The sequence below is a fragment of the Triturus cristatus genome, chromosome 4_1 (genome assembly GCF_964204655.1).
Source record: "Triturus cristatus chromosome 4_1, aTriCri1.1, whole genome shotgun sequence".
In the NCBI taxonomy this organism is placed as follows: Eukaryota; Metazoa; Chordata; class Amphibia; order Caudata; family Salamandridae; genus Triturus; species Triturus cristatus.
Window position 1 is genome coordinate 227640357 of NC_140585.1, and position 24148 is coordinate 227664504.

The following is a 24148-nucleotide window of genomic DNA, read 5'->3' on the forward strand; positions in this document are numbered from 1 at the left end:
TGAAACAATTACAACTTAAATGGCCAATTGCGATTGCTACAGGTATCATGCATGAAACTGCAACTTACTGACCATAAAAAGCAATTCAAAATACCCTATGAACACACCTGGTTTACAGCCCACTTTAGTCTTTTGAGGCCTACAAACATTTTTCAGGCACTTCATAAAAAATAAAAAAAATAGGAACTTGGTGAAGATTTGTTTACAGATTCCATGTGCCGGTATTTAGAACCCCTTTTTGAACATAATTTATACAGGAGTGTAAAGTCTATAGAATAAACTCTTTGCTATGCTTGTACTTATAATGTTGGTTGAATACAATTCCTTTACACGAGTCAGAGAATTGCCTTTAGCGCCTTTCTTTTGAGGCTTCTGCAGCTGACACACTACAACAGAATGTCTAAATGTGTCAGTTAAGGCAAGTCTGAATCAGTAAGGTTAGAGGAAGCACTCAAATTAATATTTTGCAGCTGCACTTCTCATTTAAAGGGAGGGTAGGATAAGTTACTTACCTGTAATCCTAGTTCTCTTCCATTCCAGGGGTATCCTCATCAAAGTCATAAGCACTGAATATTCCCGCCCATGTGCGGGGACCCCGGAAATAATAAAAAATATATATGAAAAACATATATATATATATATATATATACTGCTATATATATATATACATATTCACTGAAAAAACCATAGGTTTCACACACGTTATAGTTAGGAATTAGCATTTAAAAAACCTTGCAAATTCACTTAAAAAACCATAGGTTTCACACATCTTATAGTTAGGTGGATATTTCACTCGTAAAAAACCAATGAAATTCCCCCGTTATAGTTACTTCAGATAACTATAACTCGCGCGCCCGCAATCCACAGCTGATGACGTCACATATTACATCACTCATGACATGGTCAGTGGCATCACTCTTGACATCACTGATGACATCATCCTTGTGATAGAGTGGCGGTCGCGCGAGTTATAGTTATCTGAAAATGTTTTTTTCTGCCTTCGGGGTCCTTCAGGGACCCCCTGACAAAGGCTAGGGGGTCAGGAACTCTGTACCCTGCCCCCTTTTCACGTTCACCACCTTCCTTTTTCACTCTCGCACTGAAAACAAACAAAATGGCGACCGACACTTCCTGATTTCGACCGATTCGAACGTTGACTAACATGTAACCACCAATCAGAATTACGCTCGCGCAAGTTAGGGTGCTCGCACGGTGCGCGGCTATAGATATGTATGTGCTTTTAACTGCAATTTTCTCAGGAACTACAGAACAGATTGACTCCATATATGCAAAAGGCACATCCCCGAGCTGAGGACTACCTCTCTGCCAAATTTCAAGTAATTCTGTTCAGCCGTTCGGGCTGTACCTTGGACTAAAGGTCCCTATGGAAAATTGCATGGGGAAAACGCGGTTTGGGACCCCCTTTTTTTCTCAGCCCCCGCTTGACGAATCCCCCCGAGACTTTCAGGGTAGGAGCGGAGCGGAGCGCCCCACCTATTTTGAAACTTTCGCGAGGATTCATCAACCGGCGCCAAAGTTATTCCAAATAGAATGTTGCGGATTTCCTATGGAAACACGGTCCTAACTATAACTACCTACTGGCGACCGCCAGTAGGTAAAATATATATATATATATATATATATATATATATATATATATATATACACATATATCATTTTTTCCCATATCAATGCAGCCCCATATAGGAGGCTAAACAATGCAATAATAAACAAATGAATGCTTTTGCAGATACACAATGTAGATATATACCACAGGAGTACAAGTACACAAACTCTTTTAAATGAGTAAACTCATGAAAAACTGCGCAAAAAAGCAAGCATTGGTAGCCTACAGGTTGCATTGTAAAGCAATAGCATAGAAACTGAAAGCCATTGTACAGAAAACTGGCACCGTGCCTTTAAGGCAGCCATGACCCCATGCTTCCCATCATGCCTCAGGGGTGACAGTTAGGTCAGACCCGAAGGTCAGGGCACAAAGATAAAGCTTAGCCATAAAGAACAATCTCATTTGCCTGGGGAGGTGGGTGGGTTGCTTATGACTTTGATGAGGATACCCCTGGAAGAGAACTAGGATTACAGGTAAGTAACTTATGCTTCTCTTCCAGGGGATCCTCATCAATAGTCATAAGCACTGAATAGAATAGCAAGCCCATCTTCCACCTGCAGGCAAATGAGAAGCAAAGTGACCCAATTAACAACAACCGAAATAATCAACTGTTGAACAGATTCCTCAAGGAGGCTTGGCCTACTTGGGTGTCCGCTCTGGTATCTGAGTCAAGACAATAGTGTCTTGTAAATGTATGCACCGATATAGCAAGTGGCTGCTTTGCAGACCTCGGAGAGAGGAACATTATTAAGGAAAGCAGTCGTAACCACTTTTCCTCTCGTGGAATGAGCTTTGGGAGCAGTACAAAGAGGCTTCTGTGCTACCTGGTAAGCCAATTTGATGCATGAAACTATACATCTGGAGATGGACCTCTTTGATGCTGGAAAACCTGTCCTGATAGAACCATAATTAATAAATAGGTGATCAGACTTTCTAATTGACTTCGACCTGTCTAGATAAAACTTCAAAACCCTTTTCAGGTCTAATGTGTGTAGAGCCCTCTCAGCTGGAGTGGAGGGATTAGGGAAAAAGGTCGGAAGAGAAATGGTATGGTTTACATGAAAATCAGACACCACCCTCGGGAGGAAATAGGGGTGTGTTCTCAGGACCGCTCTACTGATATGGAAGACTGTGTAGGGTTCTTTTGAACAGAGAGCCTGAATCTCGCTCACCCTACGAGCTGAGGTGATAGCCACCAGGAAAGCTACCTTCCACGTAAGGTGTTGTAAGGTTGCTTTGTGGATAGGCTCAAAGGGTGGGCCCATCAATCTTGAGAGTACCAAGTTCAGCTCCCAAGGGGGTGAAGGGGGTCGGACCAGAGGGTAGACTTTCTTGAGACCCTGTAGGAAGTCCTTCACAACCTGCAGCTGGAAGAACAAGGGCTGTGAAGGAGAACACCTGTATGCAGTAATGGCAGCTAGGTGCACTTTAATGGAAGAAAATTTCAAACCTGCTCTGGCTAGATGAAGTAGGTATGGCAAAATTACCTCCTCCTGCCCCTTGGTAGGACTACAATGATTTTGTACGCACCATATATAAAAACGCTTCCATATGAGTGTCTTGTGGAGGGTCTCCTTGCTTCTTTCAATACGGTCATGCAGTCCTGTGGAAGACCTAAATGACCATACTGGAGAACCTCAGGAGCCATGCTGCCAAGTTCAGTGAGGGAAGGTTGGGGTGATGAATCCTCCTGTTCACCTTGGACAGCTGATCCGGTCTGCACGGAGGCCTCTTGTGTGGGCATATTGACAGGTGCAGAAGGTCCGGGTACCACCACTGCCTCAGCCAATCCGGAGCAATCAGGATCATCGTAGTGTCCGAGTGTAAGAGCTTGGTCACCACCTTCGGGATGAGATGAAGGGGTGGAATGGTGTACACAAAAGCCCCTTACCAGTCGATCAAAAGGGCATTCCCCTTCGATCCTGGCCGGTAGTACCTTGAGGCGAAGTCTCGCCATTTTGTGTTTTCGTCGATCTATTTCTGGACGGTCCCAAGCCTGGAAAATGTCTTCGACCACCTCGTCGTTGAAGACCCAGTCCTGCTGGTCCTCGAACTGCCGGCTGAGGGCATCCGCTTGAGAGTTCTGCTCTCCCGGCAGGTGAACCGCTGTGATGGATAGATTCCTTGCCAGGAGCCAGTGCCAAAGTGTCTGAGCTTCCAAATAGAGTGTCCTCGAGCGAGTTACCCCCTGTTTGTTCAGGTAGTACATGGTGGTGGTACTGTCTGTCTGTACTAGGATGGAACCCGCCTGATTCGAAGGGAGGAAAGCCTTGAGAGCCAGATGAACGGCTCTTAGTTCCAACATGTTTATGTGGTACAATTGCTCTTTTGAGGACCATTGGCCTTGCGTCTGGAGAGACCCCATGTGAGCCCCCCATCCTTGTAGGGATGCGTCTCTGATCAGAGTCTGAGAAGGAGGAGTTTGATGAAACAGAAACCCTACTGCTGCAGAGGACGCATTCTCAACCTGGCACTGGGGACCAGAAAAATGCAGGATGCCATTAACCCTAGCAGGGAGGCGATCTGACGCACTGAAGACAAGTTGTTGTTTAAAATCTGTCTGCCTTTCTGTGTGATGGATAATTGCATCTCCTCCGAAGGAAACACTTTTCCTAGCTCGAAGTCTATCATAGCCCCCAGGTAGTGTATTTTCTGTGTGGGCTGCTGTGTTACCTTTTCGACATTCACATGGAGGCCCAGTTGGTGACAAAGATCTAGGCACTCCTGGAAATGGTTCCTCACACTCTGGGGAGAGGGGCCTTTCAGCAGCCAATCGTCCAGGTAAGGATAGACAAAGATGCCTCTGATTCTCAAAGCAGCTGCCACTACTGCCATGCACTTCATGAACACTCGGGGAGCTAACTTCAGTCCGAAGGGCAGCACTTTGAATTGATAGTGGGACGATCCGACTAGGAATCGTAGGTATTGCCTGTGATGCTGACATATCGGGACGTGAAAGTAGGCATCTTGTAGGTCCAGCAAACACATCCAATCCCCTTGTCGGAGATGAGGATATATTTGGTGGAGAGCCAACATGCAAAATTTCTCCCTTTTGATGGACTTGTTGAGTGCTCGCAGATCCAGAATGGGCCTGTATTCTGACTTTTGAACTTTTTTCTTCACCAAGAAGTATCTTGAATAGACCACTCAACCTCTTTTGTGATTTTGGCACCTTCTCTATGGCTGACTTGCGTAGAAGGATTGCCACTTCTCTTTGCAGCATGTTGATCTGGTGGCACGATGATGGCACCGGAGGGATCGAGGGTGAGCGACATTGAAAACGTAGAGTACCCATTCTGCATCTTAGCTAACACCCACTGGTCCATCGTGATAGCTTGCCACTCTTGCAGATGATTCGCAATACTTCCCCCTACTGTAGTGGTGAACGGTGATGGAGGAAGCGGGCACTCATTGCTTGACTGGAACCTTCGTAGAGGTAGAGGACTGGCGATTTGTTCCTCTTCCTCTGGAGGATCGACGGCCTTGATACTGGGATTTTTGTTGACCCTGCTGGTTTTGGTGTTTTTGCCAATGAGGGGTTTGAACCCTCTGTTGGAAGGATCGTTGATCATTAGGGCGGTAGCGGCGGCAGAACTCTTTTTTCTTCTCCAGCCCCACCTCTTTCAGAGTATCCAGCTCAGTTTTCATCCGGGCCATTTCCTCATCAGTATGAGAACCGAATAAAGATGAGCCGGAGAAAGGGAGAGTGAGGATCTGGGACAGCGTTTCTGGTTTTAGAGCTGTGAGGCAAAGACAGGATGATCTTCTGGCGCAAATCCCGTGGGCGTAAGAATTGACTGAGAGAGTAGCCCCATCCGCTGCAGCACTGATTACTTGGCTCGCCACCAAGCTCCCCTCCTGCAAGATCTCCTCGAAGCCCTGACGGTCTTCCCTGAGCAGTTTTTCCGTGAAGCGCTGGAGAGAGTCCCACAGAGATCTATTGTAGCGCCCCAAGAGCGCCGATGTACTGGAGACTTTAAGCATGGAGGCGGATGCGCCACATACTTTTATCCCCCACGAATCCTGCATCTTGCTCTCCTTATCCGGTGGTACTGTAGACGAGGAGGCCAATGAGTGGGTCTTTCTAGCCTCAGCGATAATCACCAAGTCCGGTGGTGGATCGGACTTCAGGAATAATGGGTCCCACTCTGGTAGGCGATACTTCTTTAGAATTCTCGCCGATGTGGTTTTGAGGGTTGCCGGCGTGAGAAAGATGTTCATAACCGGCTGGAGGAGCCCCAGTACCAATGGTAGTAGCAGTCCTCTGGTTTAAAGTTTCGAAAATTACAGATGACGTGCTCTGCTGAGTTGGCATAGGAATGTTCAGCTTGTTAGCTCCCCTGGAAAGCACATCCTGGAACGTGCCAACATCGTCCACCAGAGAAATCCTTGACGTTGGACTGTCGGTAAGGGTGTGCGAGTAGTCCCTTTTTGAGGAGTGTGTTGAGGAGGTGGAAGGCGTTGGAGATCTGCGCCTCCTCCTTCTGCTGCGTGATCTTGATCTGGTTTCAGAGCTGTGAGGCAAAGACAGGATGATCTTCTGGCGCAAATCCCGTGGGCGTAAGAATGGACTGAGAGAGTAGCCCCATCCGCTGCAGCACTGATTACTTGGCTCGCCACCAAGCTCCCCTCCTGCAAGATCTCCTCGAAGCCCTGACGGTCTTCCCTGAGCAGTTTTTCCGTGAAGCGCTGGAGAGAGTCCCACAGAGATCTATTGTAGCGCCCCAAGAGCGCCGATGTACTGGAGACTTTAAGCATGGAGGCGGATGTGCCACATACTTTTATCCCCCACGAATCCTGCATCTTGCTCTCCTTATCCGGTGGTACTGTAGACGAGGAGGCCAATGAGTGGGTCTTTCTAGCCTCAGCGATAATCACCAAGTCCGGTGGTGGATCGGACTTCAGGAATAATGGGTCCCACTCTGGTAGGCGATACTTCTTTAGAATTCTCGCCGATGTGGTTTTGAGGGTTGCCGGCGTGAGAAAGACGTTCATAACCGGCTGGAGGAGCCCCAGTACCAATGGTAGTAGCAGTCCTCTGGTTTAAAGTTTCGAAAATTACAGATGACGTGCTCTGCTGAGTTGGCATAGGAATGTTCAGCTTGTTAGCTCCCCTGGAAAGCACATCCTGGAACGTGCCAACATCGTCCACCAGAGAAATCCTTGACGTTGGACTGTCGGTAAGGGTGGGCGAGTAGTCCCTTTTTGAGGAGTGTGTTGAGGAGGTGGAAGGCGTTGGAGATCTGCGCCTCCTCCTTCTGCTGCGTGATCTTGATCTCCTCCTAGAGGGAGGTGCAGGAGAGCGAGTGCGGGCTCTATCTCTTGGTGGAGAGAGATCCATAGCCTGTACCAGGCGAGCCAGAGGAGACCTGTGAGAAGGGCTTGAATCACACCGAGCAGCTGCCGATTGTGTAGGATCAGCCCAGTGGTGTGGGGGTTGAATCCATCTGGGTGACAGATGAATAGATGGTGTCCTCTCTGCTCTAACAGGAGAGCGACGTGTGGAAGGAGATTTTCGCCTCTCCGAATGAGACCTTTCAACTGCACGCTCATACCCAGTGGGAGAGGTCTGGTTACTTGATGATGAGATCTCCACTTCCGGAGATCTAGACTTGGAGAAGAACGGTGGGAGCCTGCTCTCGACGTCGATGATTTAGGTGGAGAGAAGCTTAAAGGGACTGACACCGACGGAGACTCCTGCTTTGGCGTCGTACGCGACGGAGATTTCTGTCTCGACATCAACCTACCCGTTTCCGGCAGAGACTTCTGCCTCGACGCCTACTGCATCGATGGAGACCGCTGCCTCGACGTCGACAGGGAAAGATGGAGCGTAGTAATAACAGTGAAGAAACCCATGTGTGTTGTATCTAAATAAGATAGACTGGAACAGATACAGGTAGCCGGGGAGGCGGGTGGGCGTGTGTAGATCTGCAGCTCTACATGCCAAGAACAGATGCATACTGGTAAGTAGCATATTCCGTTCGAGGCATATGAGCTGCAGATTACACACTTTTGAATAGACTATATAGCAGTTCCAAACCTTAGCGGCGACCACCGGTATCTGTTGCAGTGGTTTGAAATAGTGTTTTTAGTACAGCCTGGCCCACACTAGCTTGTTGCTTGGTTTGCACATCAACACAGTAATGTTTAGGGAAAGTGTGCGGTGTTGACCATGTAGCTGCCTTGCAGATATCATCTAATGGGATGTTCCCTAGAAAAGCCATAGAAGCCCCTATCTTTCTTGTACAGTGGGCTTTAGGGGGAACAGATAGCGTGCGTTTTGCTTTGTGGTAGCAAATCTGTATGCATTTTACAATCCACCTAGCTATCCTTGATTTAGAGATGGGGTTGCCTTTATGAGGTGGAGAGAAAGAGACAAACAGTTGCTTTGTCTTTCTGAAAGGTTGTGTTCTCTGGATATAGTAAAGCAAGGCCCTTTTAACATCCAGTGTGTGTAGAGCCCTTTCTGCAACCGATTGAGGTTGCGAGAAAAAAAACGGTAATTCTACCGATTGGTTTAGATGAAAGGGTGAGATGACTTTGGGTAGGAATTTTGGGTTGGTACGTAGGAAAACCTTGTTCGGGTGCATTTGGAGAGAAGGTTCTTGTATAGTAAGTGCTTGTATTTCACTGACCCTTCTAAGGGAGGTGATGGCACCAAGGAAAGCTGTTTTCCATGTGAGGAATTGCAGTTCGCATTCATGCAAGGGTTCAAAAGGCACTCTGAAAAGTGATAGGTGCTGTCTGTTTTGTAGGTAAGCGTCAATTGCTGCGAGGTGTAGCCGAATGGATGTATATGCTAGGTTACATCTTTGTAGATGTAGTAAGTAGCATATGATGTGCTGTATGGATGCGTCTAGAGGGTTGATTGTGTTGTTATGGCAATAAACAACATATTTTTTCCACTTGGCAGCGTAGCAGGCTCTAGTGGTAGGACGTCTAGCTTCTCTGATAACATTCATACAGTCGGGGGGAAGGTTAAGGTATCCGAATTCTAGGATCTCAGGAGCCAGATCGCAAGGTTGAGCTGAGCTGGGTCCGGGTGTCTGATCTCTCCATGGTTCTGGGTTAGGAGGCATGGTGAGAGGTGTAATTTTTGGTGTGGCACTACTGAGAGTTCCAGCAGCGTGGTGTACCACGGTTGTCTGGCCCATGTTGGAGCTACTAGAATGAGGGAGTGCTGTTGTAGCTTTCGCACCACTAATGGAATTAGTGGGAGAGGTGGAAAGGCGTATGCAAATTTGCCTGACCAGTTCATCCATATCGCATTGCCTTTGGACAATGGGTGTGGGTATCTGGTGGCGAAGCTTGGGCATTTTTTGTTTTCGTGGGTGGCGAATAGGTCTATCTGTGGATGCCCCCACATCTGAAAGAACGGGTGAAGAACTGCGGGTGAAGTTCCCACTCGTGGATCTGTTGCGTCTGTCTGCTGAGCAGATCTGCCATGGTGTTTTGGACTCCTGGGACGTGCTGGGCCAGGAGAAAGATTTTGTGTGGGATTGCCCATCTCCATATGCTCTGTGCTAGTTGAGAGAGGTGTGGAGAGTGTGTGCCGCCTTGTTTCTGGATTTAGTACATGGCAGTCATGTTGTCTGTGCGGATAAGGACTGCCTTGCCTAAAATCTGTGTGTGAAAGGCTTTTAGGGCTAGAAAGATTGCCAGTAACTCCAGATGATTGATGTGGAGTAACTTTTGTTGCGGCGTCCATGTGCCCTGCACTGTGAGGTGTAGTAGATGAGCTCCCCAGCCGGAGAGCGATGCGTCTGTTGTCAGGATTATTTGTGGAACCGGGTCCAGGAACGGTCGACCTCTGGAAAGATTTGTGGTGTTCCACCACTGCAGAGAGCGATGGGTGCGACCGTCTACCAACACCAGATCTGTCAGTTGCCCCTGGGCCTGGTTCCATTGACGCGCTAAGCACTCTTGGAGTGGACGCATCTGGAGTCTTGCATGAGGCACTATGAAAATGCAAGAGGCCATCATCCCTATCAGTTGCATAAACACTCTTGCTGGGAGGGAGTGTTGAAGTATGAATTTTTGACGCAAAGCCTGGATGCTTGCGATCCTGGCCTAATTGGGGTAGGCAATGGCTTTTGAGGTGTCTATGGTGGCACCGAGGTATTGCTTTATGTGGGATGGTGTTAGCTGGGACTTTTGGTGGTTCACCGTGAAGCCTAGTTGGTGAAGTAGCTGGATTGTAGTGGCGGTGTGGTGTACACATTGGTTGTAGGACGCGGCTTTTATCAGGCAGTCGTCCAGATACGGGAAGACGTGAATGTGCTGTCTTCTGAGGTGTGCCGCCACTACCGCTAGGCACTTGGTAAATACCCGTGGTGCTGTTGTGACCCCGAATGGGAGCACCTTGAACTGGTAGTGTTGCCCGTCCACTACAAATCTGAGGTACTTTCTGTGGGCATGGTGTACCGGAATGTGAAAGTACGCGTCTTTCAAGTCCAGTGTGGTGAGAAAGTCGTTTTGGGAGAGGAGCGGAAGTACCTGCTGAAGTGTTACCATGTGAAAATGGTCCGAATGTATGTATGTGTTTAGAGGCCAGAGATCTAAGATAGGCCGTAGAGTCTCGTCTCTTTTTGGTATCAGAAAATATAGGGAGTAGACCCCTACATTTTGCTGATCGTGGGGGACCTGTTCTATTGCGTGTTTTTGTAGGAGGGAGACTACCTCCTGTTTTAGTAACGTGGAATGTTCCTGTGACATTGGACGTTGCCTGGGTGGAATGTTGGGGGGGGGGGGGGGGGGGGGGTAGATGTGAGTTCTAGGCAGTGCCCTGAACGAATAATTTGGGTCACCCACTTGTCTGACGTGATGGACTCCCAGACGTGAAGATGTTGTAGTCTGCCCCGGACCGGAGTAGGATGGTCTGGGGGGAGCAGGGGAGAGTCATTGGGTAGGCGGTGTGGCAGAGCGGGCGGTATTTGTTTTGCCTCTGCCTTTATTGTTATTGCCTCTATAGCCGCCTCTTTGATAACCTTTTGTGAAGGTGGACTGAGGAGGGGATTTGTAGGACGTGGATGCGCTATCTGAGGAGTAGCCTCTGCCGGTGCCCCGTATGAAAGAGCGGTGAAAGGAGAGCCTAGCAGGGTGTGACTGTAGGGCTCCCATAGATTTCGCCGTATCTGTGTCTTTCTTCATCTTCTCGAGGGCCTCATCTATCTTTGGACCGAATAAATTTTCTTGATCGAATGGATGGTTTAATATGGAGGCTTGCACCTCAGGTTTAAAGCCTGAAACTCTCAGCCAAGCGTGTCGACGGAGTAGGACATTGGTGTTAATGGCCCTGGAGGCTGTGTCTGCTGCGTCTAAGGCACAGCGTATAGAAGTATTAGTTATGGTCTTACCCTCTTGAATTAATTAATTAGCCCTATTTTTATATTTTTCTGGGAGATGGTGCATGATGGTTTCTAGTTCATCATAATGCGCTCTGTCATATCTGGCCAATAGCGCTTGAGTGTTGGCGATACGCCATATATTGGCTGCCTGTGACACAGTGCGTTTTCCTGACGCGTCCAGGAGCTTTGATTCCTTGTCAGGCGGTGGTGCTTCACCTGACGCCTGGGAATTTGATCTCTTTCTTGCAGTGGATACCACTAGGGAATCCAGTGGCGCTGGCCCTTTGATGTAGGCAGGATCTGTGGGGGCAGCTTTATACTTTTTCTCTATGCGTGGGTTTAGGACCCTAGCCCTGACTGGGTCTTTAAAAACCTCTGGCGCATGTTTTATTACCCCTTTGAGCATAGGTAGTATAGCAGTAGACCTATGCGCAGTATCAAAGGTGTCTAGGAGGAAATCTTCCTCTACTGGGTCAGTATGTAGCTCTACCCCATGATAATGTGCCGCCCTCTGAAGTAGGTGGTGAAAACCTAGTGAGTCTTCTGGTAGAGATTGCCTGGATGGATAGAGGTCATCTTGTGGGACATCTGGAATGTCTGGATTATTATAATCATCCCTGGGGTCTGGGGATCCTGTAGGGGTGGGGATCCTGTAAGGGTGGGGTCTTGTGGCACATCTGCTGGGTCGTAGTATGGGTCCCCCTGATCATCATGGTCTGGAGGCGGGGTGGGAGAGCGATGAGGCAGGGGTGGATCTGTTGCGTCTGTCTGCTGAGCAGATCTGCCATGGTGTTTTGGACTCCTGGGACGTGCTGGGCCAGGAGAAAGATTTTGTGTGGGATTGCCCATCTCCATATGCTCTGTGCTAGTTGAGAGAGCTGTGGAGAGTGTGTGCCGCCTTGTTTCTGGATTTAGTACATGGCAGTCATGTTGTCTGTGCGGATAAGGACTGCCTTGCCTAAAATCTGTGTGTGAAAGGATTTTAGGGCTAGAAAGATTGCCAGTAACTCCAGATGATTGATGTGGAGTAACTTTTGTTGCGGCGTCCATGTGCCCTGCACTGTGAGGTGTAGTAGATGAGCTCCCCAGCCGGAGAGCGATGCGTCTGTTGTCAGGATTATTTGTGGAACCGGGTCCAGGAACGGTCGACCTCTGGAAAGATTTGTGGTGTTCCACCACTGCAGAGAGCGATGGGTGCGACCGTCTACCAACACCAGATCTGTCAGTTGCCCCTGGGCCTGGTTCCATTGGCGCGCTAAGCACTCTTGGAGTGGACGCATCTGGAGTCTTGCATGAGGCACTATGAAAATGCAAGAGGCCATCATCCCTATCAGTTGCATAAACACTCTTGCTGGGAGGGAGTGTTGAAGTATGAATTTTTGACGCAAAGCCTGGATGCTTGCGATCCTGGCCTAATTGGGGTAGGCAATGGCTTTTGAGGTGTCTATGGTGGCACCGAGGTATTGCTTTATGTGGGATGGTGTTAGCTGGGACTTTTGGTGGTTCACCGTGAAGCCTAGTTGGTGAAGTAGCTGGATTGTAGTGGCGGTGTGGTGTACACATTGGTTGTAGGACGTGGCTTTTATCAGCCAGTCGACCAGATACGGGAAGACGTGATTGTGCTGTCTTCTGAGGTGTGCCGCCACTACCGCTAGGCACTTGGTAAATACCCGTGGTGCTGTTGTGACCCCGAATGGGAGCACCTTGAACTGGTAGTGTTGCCCGTCCACTTCAAATCTGAGGTACTTTCTGTGGGCATGGTGTACCGGAAATTGAAAGTACGCGTCTTTCAAGTCCAGTGTGGTGAGAAAGTCGTTCTGGGAGAGGAGCGGAAGTACCTGCTGAAGTGTTACCATGTGAAAATGGTCCAAATGTATGTATGTGTTTAGAGGCCGGAGATCTAAGATAGGCCGTAGAGTCTCGTCTCTTTTTGGTATCAGAAAATATAGGGAGTAGACCCCTACATTTTGCTGATCGTGGGGGACCTGTTCTATTGCGTGTTTTTGAAGGAGGGAGACTACCTCCTGTTTTAGTAACGTGGAATGTTCCTGTGACATTGGACGTTGCCTGGGTGGAATGTTGGGGGGGGGGTAGATGTGAGTTCTCGGAAGTACCCTGAACGAATAATTTGGGTCACCCACTTGTCTGACGTGATGGACTCCCAGACGTGAAGGAAATGTTGTAGTCTGCCCCCGACCGGAGTATGATGGTCTGGGGGGAGCAGGGGAGAGTCATTGGGTAGGCGGTGTGGCAGAGCGGGCGGTATTTGTTTTGCCTCTGCCTTTATTGTTATTGCCTCTATAGCCGCCTCTTTGATAACCTTTTGTGAAGGTGGACTGAGGAGGGGATTTGTAGGACGTGGACGCGCTATCTGAGGAGTAGCCTCTGCCGGTGCCCCGAATGGAAGAGCGGTGAAAGGAGCGCCTAGGAGGGTGTGACTGTAGGGCTCCCATAGATTTCGCCGTATCTGTGTCTTTCTTCATCTTCTCGAGGGCCTCATCTATCTTTGGACTGAATAAATGTTCTTGATCGAATGGATCGTTTAATATGGAGGCTTGCACCTCAGGTTTAAAGCCTGAAACTCTCAGCCAAGCGTGTCGACGGAGTAGGACATTGGTGTTAATGGCCCTGGAGGCTGTGTCTGCTACGTCTAAGGCACAGCGTATAGAAGTATTAGTTATGGTCTTACCCTCTTGAATTAATTCATTAGCCCTATTTTTATATTTTTCTGGGAGATGGTGCATGATGGTTTCTAGTTCATCATAATGCGCTCTGTCGTATCTGGCCAATAGCGCTTGAGTGTTGGCGATACGCCATATATTGGCTGCCTGTGACGCAGTGCGTTTTCCTGACGCGTCCAGGAGCTTTGATTCCTTGTCAGGCGGTGGTGCTTCACCTGACGCCTGGGAATTTGATCTCTTTCTTGCAGTGGATACCACTAGGGAATCCAGTGGCGCTGGCCCTTTGATGTAGGCAGGATCTGTGGGGGCAGCTTTATACTTTTTCTCTATGCGTGGGTTTAGGACCCTAGCCCTGACTGGGTCTTTAAAAACCTCTGGCGCATGTTTTATTACCCCTTTGAGCATAGGTAGTATAGCAGTAGACCTATGTGCAGTATCAAAGGTGTCTAGGAGGAAATCTTTCTCTACTGGGTCAGTATGTAGCTCTACCCCGTGATAATGTGCCGCCCTCTGAAGTAGGTGGTGAAACCCTAGTGAGTCTTCTGGTAGAGATTGCCTGGATGGATAGAGGTCATCTTGTGGGACATCTGGAATGTCTGGATTATTATAATCATCCCAGGGGTCTGGGGATCCTGTAGGGGTGGGGATCCTGTAAGGGTGGGGTCTTGTGGCACATCTGCTGGGTCGTAGTATGGGTCCCCCTGATCATCATGGTCTGGAGGCGGGGTGGGAGAGCGATGAGGCAGAAGTGGAGAAGGTGGAGGGGGCGGAGGTGGAGAAGGTGGAGGGGGCGGAGGTGGAGAAGGTGGAGGGGGCGGAGGTGGAGAGGGTGGAGGAGGTGGGGAAGGCACTCTGAAAGGGGAGGTAGCACAGTCCTTCCTCTTTGGAGGTGGAGGTGGAGCTGGTTTGTCCAAATGTCTCTTTTTAGAAGACAGTGCCAAATGTCCAGTTTTTGGATCCTTGGTGAGTGTCTTTTGCAAAGGATCCGACGTAAAAAGTTCTTGCGACACTGGTTGTTCGGTCGGCGCCAACGTTTTCGGGGCCGATGGCTTTTTAGGCTTGTCTGTGCCGTGCTTTTTTGGAACCTCCGCTTTTTTGTTCGGTGCCGAGACAGGCTTCGGCGCGGGAGTGTCGGTGCCGAGGGTCTTATGATGTTTAGTCGGCACCGAGAGGCTGGGTTTGGACACCGAGGGCTTTGGTGCGGAGCTCGGTGTCGAGGTAGAGACCGATTTCTTCTTCGGTGCCGAAGGGTGTTTTTCGGCACCGCTGGCAGGCTGGCTCGAACCCGAGCCGCCGGAAGGCTTAGTTAGCTTATTCACCGGGCCCAAAGGTGGGGTGTTCGAAGCAGTGTCTTTGGTCTTGCCTAGGCCCGGAGGCGAAGGCGTGACCGAAGCCTTTTTGGGTGTCGGCGCGGGTGTGGGAGGGGGTATTTTACTCATGACCCTCTGCGCCGGGGTGATGTCATCCACATCCGAGTCGTCGGCTTCGGAAGCACTGACGAGGTCCTCTTCGGTGTGCTGCTGTCCCGGAGCTTCGACGTCGTCCCTGAAGATGTCGACTGGAACGGAAGTCGAGGAGTGCGCCATTTTCCATCTGGCCCTTCGATCTCGAATAGTCTTTTTGGATCTAAAAGACTTGCAGGCGGGACAGTCTCGAGCCTCGTGTTCAGGGGAGAGGCAGAGGTTGCACACCTCATGAAGATCGGTGTGGGGGAATTTGGACCCACATCGAGGGCACTTCTTGAATGGAGTTCTTTCCATCAGCCGGGACCGGAGCCTGGATAGGCCCGAAGGCCGCTGTCGATGACTGGAATCAAAGGTGTGTCGAAAAAGAAGGTGATTAAGGAGATCAGTATCTAAACAATACCGCGGAGAGCGAGGATTCCGCTTCGATCGTCGAACTGGAATGTTCGGAACCGGAGCGCGAAGTATTACACCCGAGCCCGATGGCGGAAAAAAACAATCTGAGGATGGAGCCGAAGCCCATGGGCAATACGAACCAAGGGAGGAGTCACCGACCTCGTGACTTCCAAAGACTTTCCAAGAGGAAAAACAAACTGCAAACATCCGGGCCCAACACCAGATGGCGATCTATGCAAAAGTGTGTAATCTGCAGCTCATATGCCTCGAACATCCCATTTATTTAAAAAGGATGTGTTCTTAACTAAACTTAGTTTAAATTAATTACAGCATAGTATTTGTGCAAGTCCGGATCTCAGCCACAGCACTGGGTAGTATAATGGACAGCAAAAACACTAATTCTATGAGAGATATTGAAGGTTAAAGTCAAGCATAGATTCAAAAGCCAAGCTTGTTCCCATTGAAATTATATTTAAAGGGACATAGTGGTGATGGAAATGATTACTCTTAGGGGAGGCCGAAGAAATGACTTCAGGTAAGAGTTAAAGAAAGGGTAAAGCATAGGTTTGGGTGAATGTTGGAGCTAGGTGTAGGGTTAAGGCTAGAATAAGAAATGACCTCAGGAATATGATGTATTTATTTTTATTTGTTTAGCATTCATAACAATTCAATCAGAAACATTACACACAGCATCACTAATAGTGCATAGGTAATGGGTGTGGGTGTTTATGACAGACATAATAAATTGTGCCAATGCATGCATCTGATTGGCAGACACATATACATCAAATAGCTAACATAGCATAACATTAACAATAGAACTGTGAATATTTCAAACAGAGTTGGCAAACACCTTCATGCCTCAGGGATCTAGCTCGTCAGATTGCCCAATTGTGGCAGCTGTGGGAAAAGTATTCCGGCATTGTTTTGCTGAAGAGGCCTGAGCAATGCCACTCTCTAGTGCAGGATGGGCTGAGGAGGTGCTGGGTCAGATGGAGTTGCTTGTGTTTTTATGATGCTTGCTTGTCAACAGCTATGTTAAAATGTGGTTTTCCCAATGTTGGGCCATCATTTTGACCAAACCTTCATCAAAGGACCATCCTCCAAGTCAGCTAGTACATCAGTGAAGTGGATAAACTTGGCTTGCTACAAGTGAAGAGGCAATTTTAAAGTTGAGGCGGGTTTATTTACTCCAGCAGCAGAAGGTTCTTAGACTGGGGGTTCCTATGGAATCGAGTAACTTCAGATGGGTTCTAAGAGGAGAAATTCAACTGATGTTCCTTCACTTTTTTCTTATATTTTCCTGCCATGTTCATTAAGGAACCATTATGCTTATTATGGGGACTAAAATTACGATGAGCCTTATGCTCAACAAAGAAACGCACTAGGAAGCTGACTCAGAGTTTGATTTGGACTTGAGATCAGTCCCTTTGTGAGAGGAAATAAATAGTTTTCTGCAATCCTTGCAGGAAATAAGCTACAATCAGAACTCTAAACAAAGTAATAGAGGCAAGTACTAAAGCGGTAATAAAGTTGCAACATAACCTTTGACTGTGCTCAAGTTCAGACCCTTTTCAGCCAATGAAGTTGCAAACAGAAAAACTTTTGGTAACTCGTCCTAAAAGGATCCACAGCCCTCTTAATACGTCAAGATGAAAAAATGAATCCTCTCCTAGAATAAACAGACCGTGTCGAATAGAAGTATGGCTAGCGGCAAGAATGACATCAAGGACTTTCCCTGCCGGATCTCAATTATATCATCCTCTGAAGTTCCAAATATAAATACTTTCGGGGTGCAGAATCTCTCCTACACTCTGAAACAGAAGTCGCTCCTGAAAAGGAAGGCGAATAAAGAGTACAGCGACTGAGCTGAGAAAGGCCCGAGTGCAATGTTCTCATGGGCAATGGGGGGAAACATGGAATTCCCTTGCCCAATAGAACATAATTTTTGGATTCACCTTGGAAATACTGGCACGGGTTGAAAGGCAAAATACAGCAGACTGTTCTTGTGCTTCATCCGAGCATGCCCAATAACCCTTGGAGTAAAATTAATTTTAGTAATGTCTATGGTTCTTTCTCAATTGATATGGGTCAGTTCTGTCTGCTAAAGGCATATCGTTTTAGGTTGATACTCAAGTAGTGTTTCCTTATGGCACCAATTTAGCCCTGAATTAAGGCCATTCAGATTTATAGAAATCATTTTAACCATAATGAATGTTCATTAAAATGTCTGGATAGATCAACCCAGGGTGCCACCAGTGATCTTCTCTCCTTCCTTCCAGTAAAACTTCTTTTGAGACAGAAAACACTCAAAATCCTTAAAAACGAACCAGAGCTGCATGAGAATCTTCACACCTTTCCCCCAGTGAATCTCCAACAACAATTTCTGAATTCAGTGGAAAATGCAATTGTGGGATATACTCATACTGCTGAAGGAAACACCTCAAAAAGTTAAGAACGACATTGATAGGGCGACCTCTGCCTGTGGATCATTTTGCTTTTGTACAACCCCTACAGTTTACTTAGGTAACTGTCTTTACCCTATCTCGATGTCCACGCCCACCCCACCCCCTTTACCAATGGACATTATGCAGGACATTCATGTGTCCCAGTTCTGTTACCGAAGTTCTGTTCTACTCTTATTCATACTTCTCACAATCTCTGTAAGCGTGATACTTTCAGTGTCACAAGTGACTTGGAACAGGTAAATTCTGCTGCTTCTCCTCCTGAGCTTCTTGCTCTTCTCTACTGTTCTACATTGGAACCTTCAGTATAGCCACTGCCGCACGTCTGTCTGTAAAGTGGAATGTTTTGTTGTCTCTCGCTTAAATGTTATGCAAAAGGGGTATTCACACTTATCGCAAACTTTATCTCCTTAGGTTTGTTGGCTACCGGTTTAAATGAAGAACAAATTATTTACCTTCAGTAATGCTCTTTCTTGAAGTGACTTTCTAGCAGCAGATTTCTCCCCTTTTGAATATTCCCCAGTTATCAGCCCGGGTCCATTAACTTTTCAGCAGTACCTCTGTGCACTGGTGAGTGGCGCTGTGTGGGTCTGCACTGTCACAGTTTCGCTCTGGAAAGGACGTGCAGAGCCTATATAGATGCCACTTGCTTTCGAGACTGTCCACGCCCCCAGACACAGAGCCACAATAGCACATTGGTTGTGACTATTGTGCAGATTCCTAGACTTGGGATCTTGTTAATAAAGGGAGTCCAATCACAGAATGTGGAGTATGGGAGGAACAGTGAAGGATCTGTGTCTACAGAGGGTTTCTACTGAAAAAAACGTTATTGAACATAAGTAACTTGGTTTTCTGATACACAGTACTAGCTGCAGATTCCTCACCCGTTGAATAGAAGTCAAAGCAGTACCTATTCCGAGCACGTCTGTGAATGGACTCAAACCAGAAAGTCCTGCAGGACCGAGCGGTCAAAATGCCTCTCTTGACAAACCTGACTGTCCAGACAATAGTTTTTCGTGAACATTTGGCGGTACGCCCACATAGCCACCTGGCAAATGTCCAAGACAGGGACTCAGCATGCCATCATAATAATAGCAACAGCTTTGGCTCAAATATAATGAGAAGGCAGTCCTTTCGGAAGATGTTTTTTGGCATACGTGTAGACAAGCAGTGGTAATGCAAAGTAGGGGGGAGATAGTTCTCTTCTGCACACTCTTGCTTTTTTTTCTCTCCAGAGAACCCCACAAAGAACTGATTGTCCACTTGGTGTTCTTTGGTGCAATTAATATAAAAGCTTAGAGCTCTCTTGGATTTAAACAGTGGAGTCTTTTCTCCTTAGAGAGGTGAGGTGGAGCATAGAATGCTGGCAAGTTGATGTTTTGACAGAGGTGGAACGGCCTCACAACTTTAGGGAAGAAATATGCCTGTGTCTGAAAAAAACAGCATGTATCGTGAACAAGCAGGTGCACAGTGGGGTGACACAGGAAGCTTGTAGATCACTCACACACCTTGCAAAAACATCAAATAACTTAGCCTGGAAGGGCCTATTTTCCAAGCACCACACCAAGCCATACATTTGTCACAATAGGTGCAATGTGTTTTCGCCGAAGGTCAACTGGCTGTAAAGATGAGATCAACCACCCCTGAAAGAAGGTCAAAGGTGTTCAGCTCTTGCCACTCAATCTCCAAGCATTAAGGTGGAAACTGTGAAAGCCTGGGTGCAGAATCCTGCCCTGCTGCTGCGACAGTAGGTCCTCCTTAAGGGGTAGCCTGATCACAGGACGGATGCTCAAGGCCAGGAGTTCTGAATGCCATACTATCCCTGCCCAACTCTGGGTCACTAGGATGACTTGGGCACGGACGATCCTGATCTTCTTGAGAACTCGGGTCAAGTTTGATATCAGAGGAAGGGCATACAAGAGTTCACAGTTCACTCGAGGTGGAAGGCATCTCTAAGCGAGAGAGGTCTTGGAAACTCTTTCACACAGAAGTGCTGACGGCATGTGCCCTTGGCGGTGGCAAAAAGACTCACTCATGATCCGCTAGGCGCTGATGTTTGGGCATTCGACTATTCTGCAGTGTTGTCTATCACCAGGAAAATTCCCTAGTAGTCAAGCCATTTAAAGAAGCGCAGGGCCTCCTGGCACAGGGTCTGTGACTCCACCCTGTTTGTTGCAGTAGCACACGGTGATGGAGTTGTCCGTACAATCAATTAAACAGGGGTTTTGTCAGGCTTTGTCAGATGCGGTGGGGGAGTTTGTTCAGGTCTTGGCCGCGAGGTAGGAGAAGGATCTGCCACCTGCTCTGGAACTGTGGACGCGGGGGTCAGTAGGTGCTCCGGAGTGGATGCTTTTCATTGTCTTTGTGGTGTCTTCTGTGGTGAGAGGGGTCCAGGTGAGGAGTGTCTGTTGGATGGCGTAGCTGGGGGTCGGTGTTGAGGCGTTGCCTTTGTCTTGGTCGTTGAAGTTGTAGTAGAGCGTCTTGATATTTTTTTTTTGTGGAGTTTTATATAGCGCTAACTAGAACCGGAGGTATCAGAGCGCTTTAAATGAGCACCAGTTACATTACATACCGACGCATTCAGGCACGAGAGATTAAGCGATTTGCCCAGAATCACAGAATGCCGAGACTTGAACCCGATTCCCCAGCTCTGAGGTCGACCGCCCTAGCTGTTCTGCCACATTCTCTCCCCAAATTGAGGTGGAAGAAGGAGTTGCAGAGGTCTTGGGGAGGAAGGGACGTAGGTTGTTTTGCTGTTGGGTCTGGCGAATTCTTGTATGATGGTAAAGAGTTCCTTGGAGTTGTGGGAGTTGGAGAGGATTCTGTCTTGAATAAAGTTTCTCTTTGTTGATTTGATGAGTTGGTGGTGTGCCGTGGCGGCTGCCTTGTAGACGGAGCGTGCTTCCGGGGTTTTGCCGTTTATCCACGTTTTGTCCAGTAGTCAGCAAGAGTGCTTGGTTTCTCGGAGGTCCGTTGTGAACCAGGTGGCTTTCGTGTTGTGTCGTCTCGAGGTGTTCTGGAGGGGAGCAAGAGTGTTGGAGCAGTTGGTGATCCATTGGTGGAGGTTGCTTGCTGCTGTGTTGGCATCTGTCGTAGTTGGAGAGGAGTGCGGCTGAGAGCGAAGGTGAGATGTTTATAGGAGACTTTGTTCCAGCTTCTGTGTGGGGACGGGGCGTGCGCTTGTGTGCTGAGGATTACAAGAAGGAGAATTGGATGCAGGTGTGGTCTTGTCCAAATCGGTTCCGTGGTGTGGCTGAAGCGAATGCTGTTTCCTCCGAGTGTGTGAGTGGGGGTGGAGACAAGTTGCTTCAGTCCTATGTTGGTGAGGTTCTCAAGGAGGGCGGTGGTGTTGGGTTCGCTGCAGTTGTATAGGTGAAAGTTCAGGTTTCCGAGAAGTACGCAGTTTGTGGAGGCGAGGGCGTGGGAGCGATGTGTTCTGCGATGACATTGGTGAAAGGGGTGCGGGGTCCGGGAGGTCTGTAGGCGAGTGCTCCGCGGAGCGTCGTTCTAGGGTTTGGCTGGATCTGGAAGTGGATGTGTTCCATGAGGGGCGAGACGTCATACGATTTGGTGGTTGTTAGTCGGGGACCTTTTGTGGACGATGGCGAGGCCTCCTCCTGGGCGGTTGGGCCATCCTTCCTCAGGATCTTAAATCCATCAGGGATGGCGGTTGCGATGTCGGGTGCAGAGCTGGCATTGGTCCAGGTCTCTGTGAGGAAGGCAATGTCGGGCGAGTGAGTATTGAGGAGGTCCCGGATTTTTGCGGTGTGTCTGTGCAGGGAGTGCAAGTTAAGGAAGATGCAGCTCAGTGGCTTGTGTGCGGTGGCGTACGATGGATTGGGGGTGGCAGCCTGGGTCCGGGGGTGGGTGAAGGTGAGGTGGTAGTGTCGGCAGGAGATCGGTCCCTGGGTGTTGCTCGGCGTCGAGAGCTGGCAGTTGTTGTTGCGTCCAGGGTGGTAAACAGTCATTACTACTCGGCTGTTACACTGCATACCGTTACATCGCAAGCGTAACAACGCACGAGATGTAACAACGCATAGCCATAACTACGCATGTTATCACATCGCATGCGCTTTTACAATGCATGCGATGTAATGGCGATCCACCTAGTTGTGAGGAAACTGAGGCTCTTCTGTTTCCTCACAACGACGTGCATCGTGCACCGCCCCTCAGCTGACGTGAAGCGAAGCAGGAACGAGGGAGAGGAACCACAAAGAGAGTGAGGTAAGGGGGAGTGGGCCTTGGGTTGGGGGTAGTGTTTTAGGGTAGTGCTGTGGTGTGTGTGTAGTGCAGGGTAGTGTTTTAGGGTTTAGGGTAGTGTCGGGGGTCGTGCAGGGTAGTGTGTAAGTGTAGGGAGCGGACTGGGGTTGGGGAGGGTTGTGCTGGAGGTAGTGTTTTAGGGTTTAGGGTAGTGCTGTGGTGTGTGTGTAGCACAGGGTAGGGTTTAGGGTTGTGCTATGGTGTGTGTGTGGTGCAGGGTAGTGTTTTAGGGTTTGGTGTAGTGTTGGGGGGTTGTGCAGGGTACTGTTCAAGTGTAGGGAGTGGACTGGGGGTCGGGGGAGGGTCGTGCTGGAGGTAGTGTTTTGGGGTTTAGGGTAGTGCTATGGTGTGTGTGTAGTGCATTGTAGTGGTTTAGGGTAGTGTCGGGGGTTGTGCAGGGTAGCATATAAGTGTAGGGAGCAGACTGGGGGTCGGGAGAGGGCGTGCTGGAGGTAGTATTTTAGGGTTTAGGGTAGTGCTGTGGTGTGTGTGTGTGTGTAGTACAGGGTAGTGTTTTAGGGTTTACCGTAGTGTCAGGTTCGTGCAGGGTAGTGTTTAAGTGAAGGGAGCAGACTGGTGGTCGGGGAGGGTTGTGCTGGTGGTAGTGTTTTAGGGTTTAGGGTAGTGCCGTGGTGTGTGTCTAGTGCAGGTAAGGGTTTTAGGGTTTAGGGTAGTGTCTGGGGTGTTGTGCAGGGTAGTGTATAAGTGAAGGGAGCGGACTGGGGTCGGGTTGTGCTGGAGGTAGTGTTTTAAGGTTTAGGGTAGTGCTGTGGTGTGTGTGTAGCGCAGGGTAGTGTTTTAGGGTTTAGGGTTGTGCAGGGTAATGTTTAAGTGTAGGGAGCGGACTGGGGGTCGGCGTCGGGTCGTGCTGGAGGTGGTGTTTAAGGGTTTAGGGTAGTGCCGTGGTGTGTGTGTGTAGTGCAAGGTAGTGGTTTAGGGTAGTTTCAGGGGGTCATGCAGGGTAGTGTAAGTGTAGGGAGCAGACTGGGGGTCGGGGAGGGTTGTGCTGGTGGTAGTGTTTTAGGGTTTAGGGCAGTGCTGTAGTGTGTATGTAGTGCAGAGTAGTGTTGTTGGGTTTAGGGTAGTGTCAGGGGGTTGTGCTGGGTAGTCTTAATGTAAGGAGAGTACTGTGGGTCAGGGAGGGTCGTGCAGGGGTACTAAAGTAGGGTTCAGGGCAGGGTAGTGTCACTTACATTGCATACTTTTACCATGAGTATAGCTTTACCACGCATGCCTTTACGTTGTAGTGGTATGTGTGGTAAATGCATATGCGTGGTAAAGTATGCAATGTAATGGCATGTCATCGTAATTGCAACGCGTAGTAATACCCGAGTTGTAATGGCACGCGTGGTATTAGTACGCATTGTAATGAGTCATATTCGTCTAGGGTTGAGTGTGTGGAGAATGCTGAGGTTGTAGAAGCAGAGGGTCGAGGGACCAGAGTTCCTGGCGCTGGTCATGTTGTGGACAGGCGCATGCGGGCTTGCCTTCGGCGCGCCAGCGGCCGCCATTAAGTAGGGGTCGGGGGGAGGGGGAGCAGCTGGTAGGCGGGAGCGGGAACACGCTGGGGGGAAGGGGCCGCTGGGGCAGCAGCGGTGGGGAAAAGGCAACCAGAAAAGGGCAAACAAAAAAGGCAAAACAGAAAAAGGCAAATCAGAAAAAGACAAAACAGAAAAGGCAAAAGAAAAAAAGGATGACACACAGAGCGGACTAGCAGAAGAGCAGGCTCTTCCACTAGACCACCAAGGATGAGGCACAGGCAGGAGGGCCTCAAACAGCAACCTGAAGCTCAAGTTGGCGCTAAGGGCAGCGCCTTAACAGTGGAGCTGCGTGGAGGGAGAGCAGTGACCCCGACCAGGATGTGAGAGGTCTTGCTCTCATTGGCGCGCAGCAGCGGCCATTAAGTAGA

The 24148-nt window shown here is 48.8% G+C and overlaps 1 protein-coding gene across 3 annotated transcripts in view; it reads right to left on the reverse strand.

Annotated features, from left to right (window-relative positions):
* Positions 1-24148, reverse strand: part of BRAF (B-Raf proto-oncogene, serine/threonine kinase) — an 803995-nt gene that overhangs the window by 217652 nt on the left and 562195 nt on the right. The window lies entirely within an intron of this gene.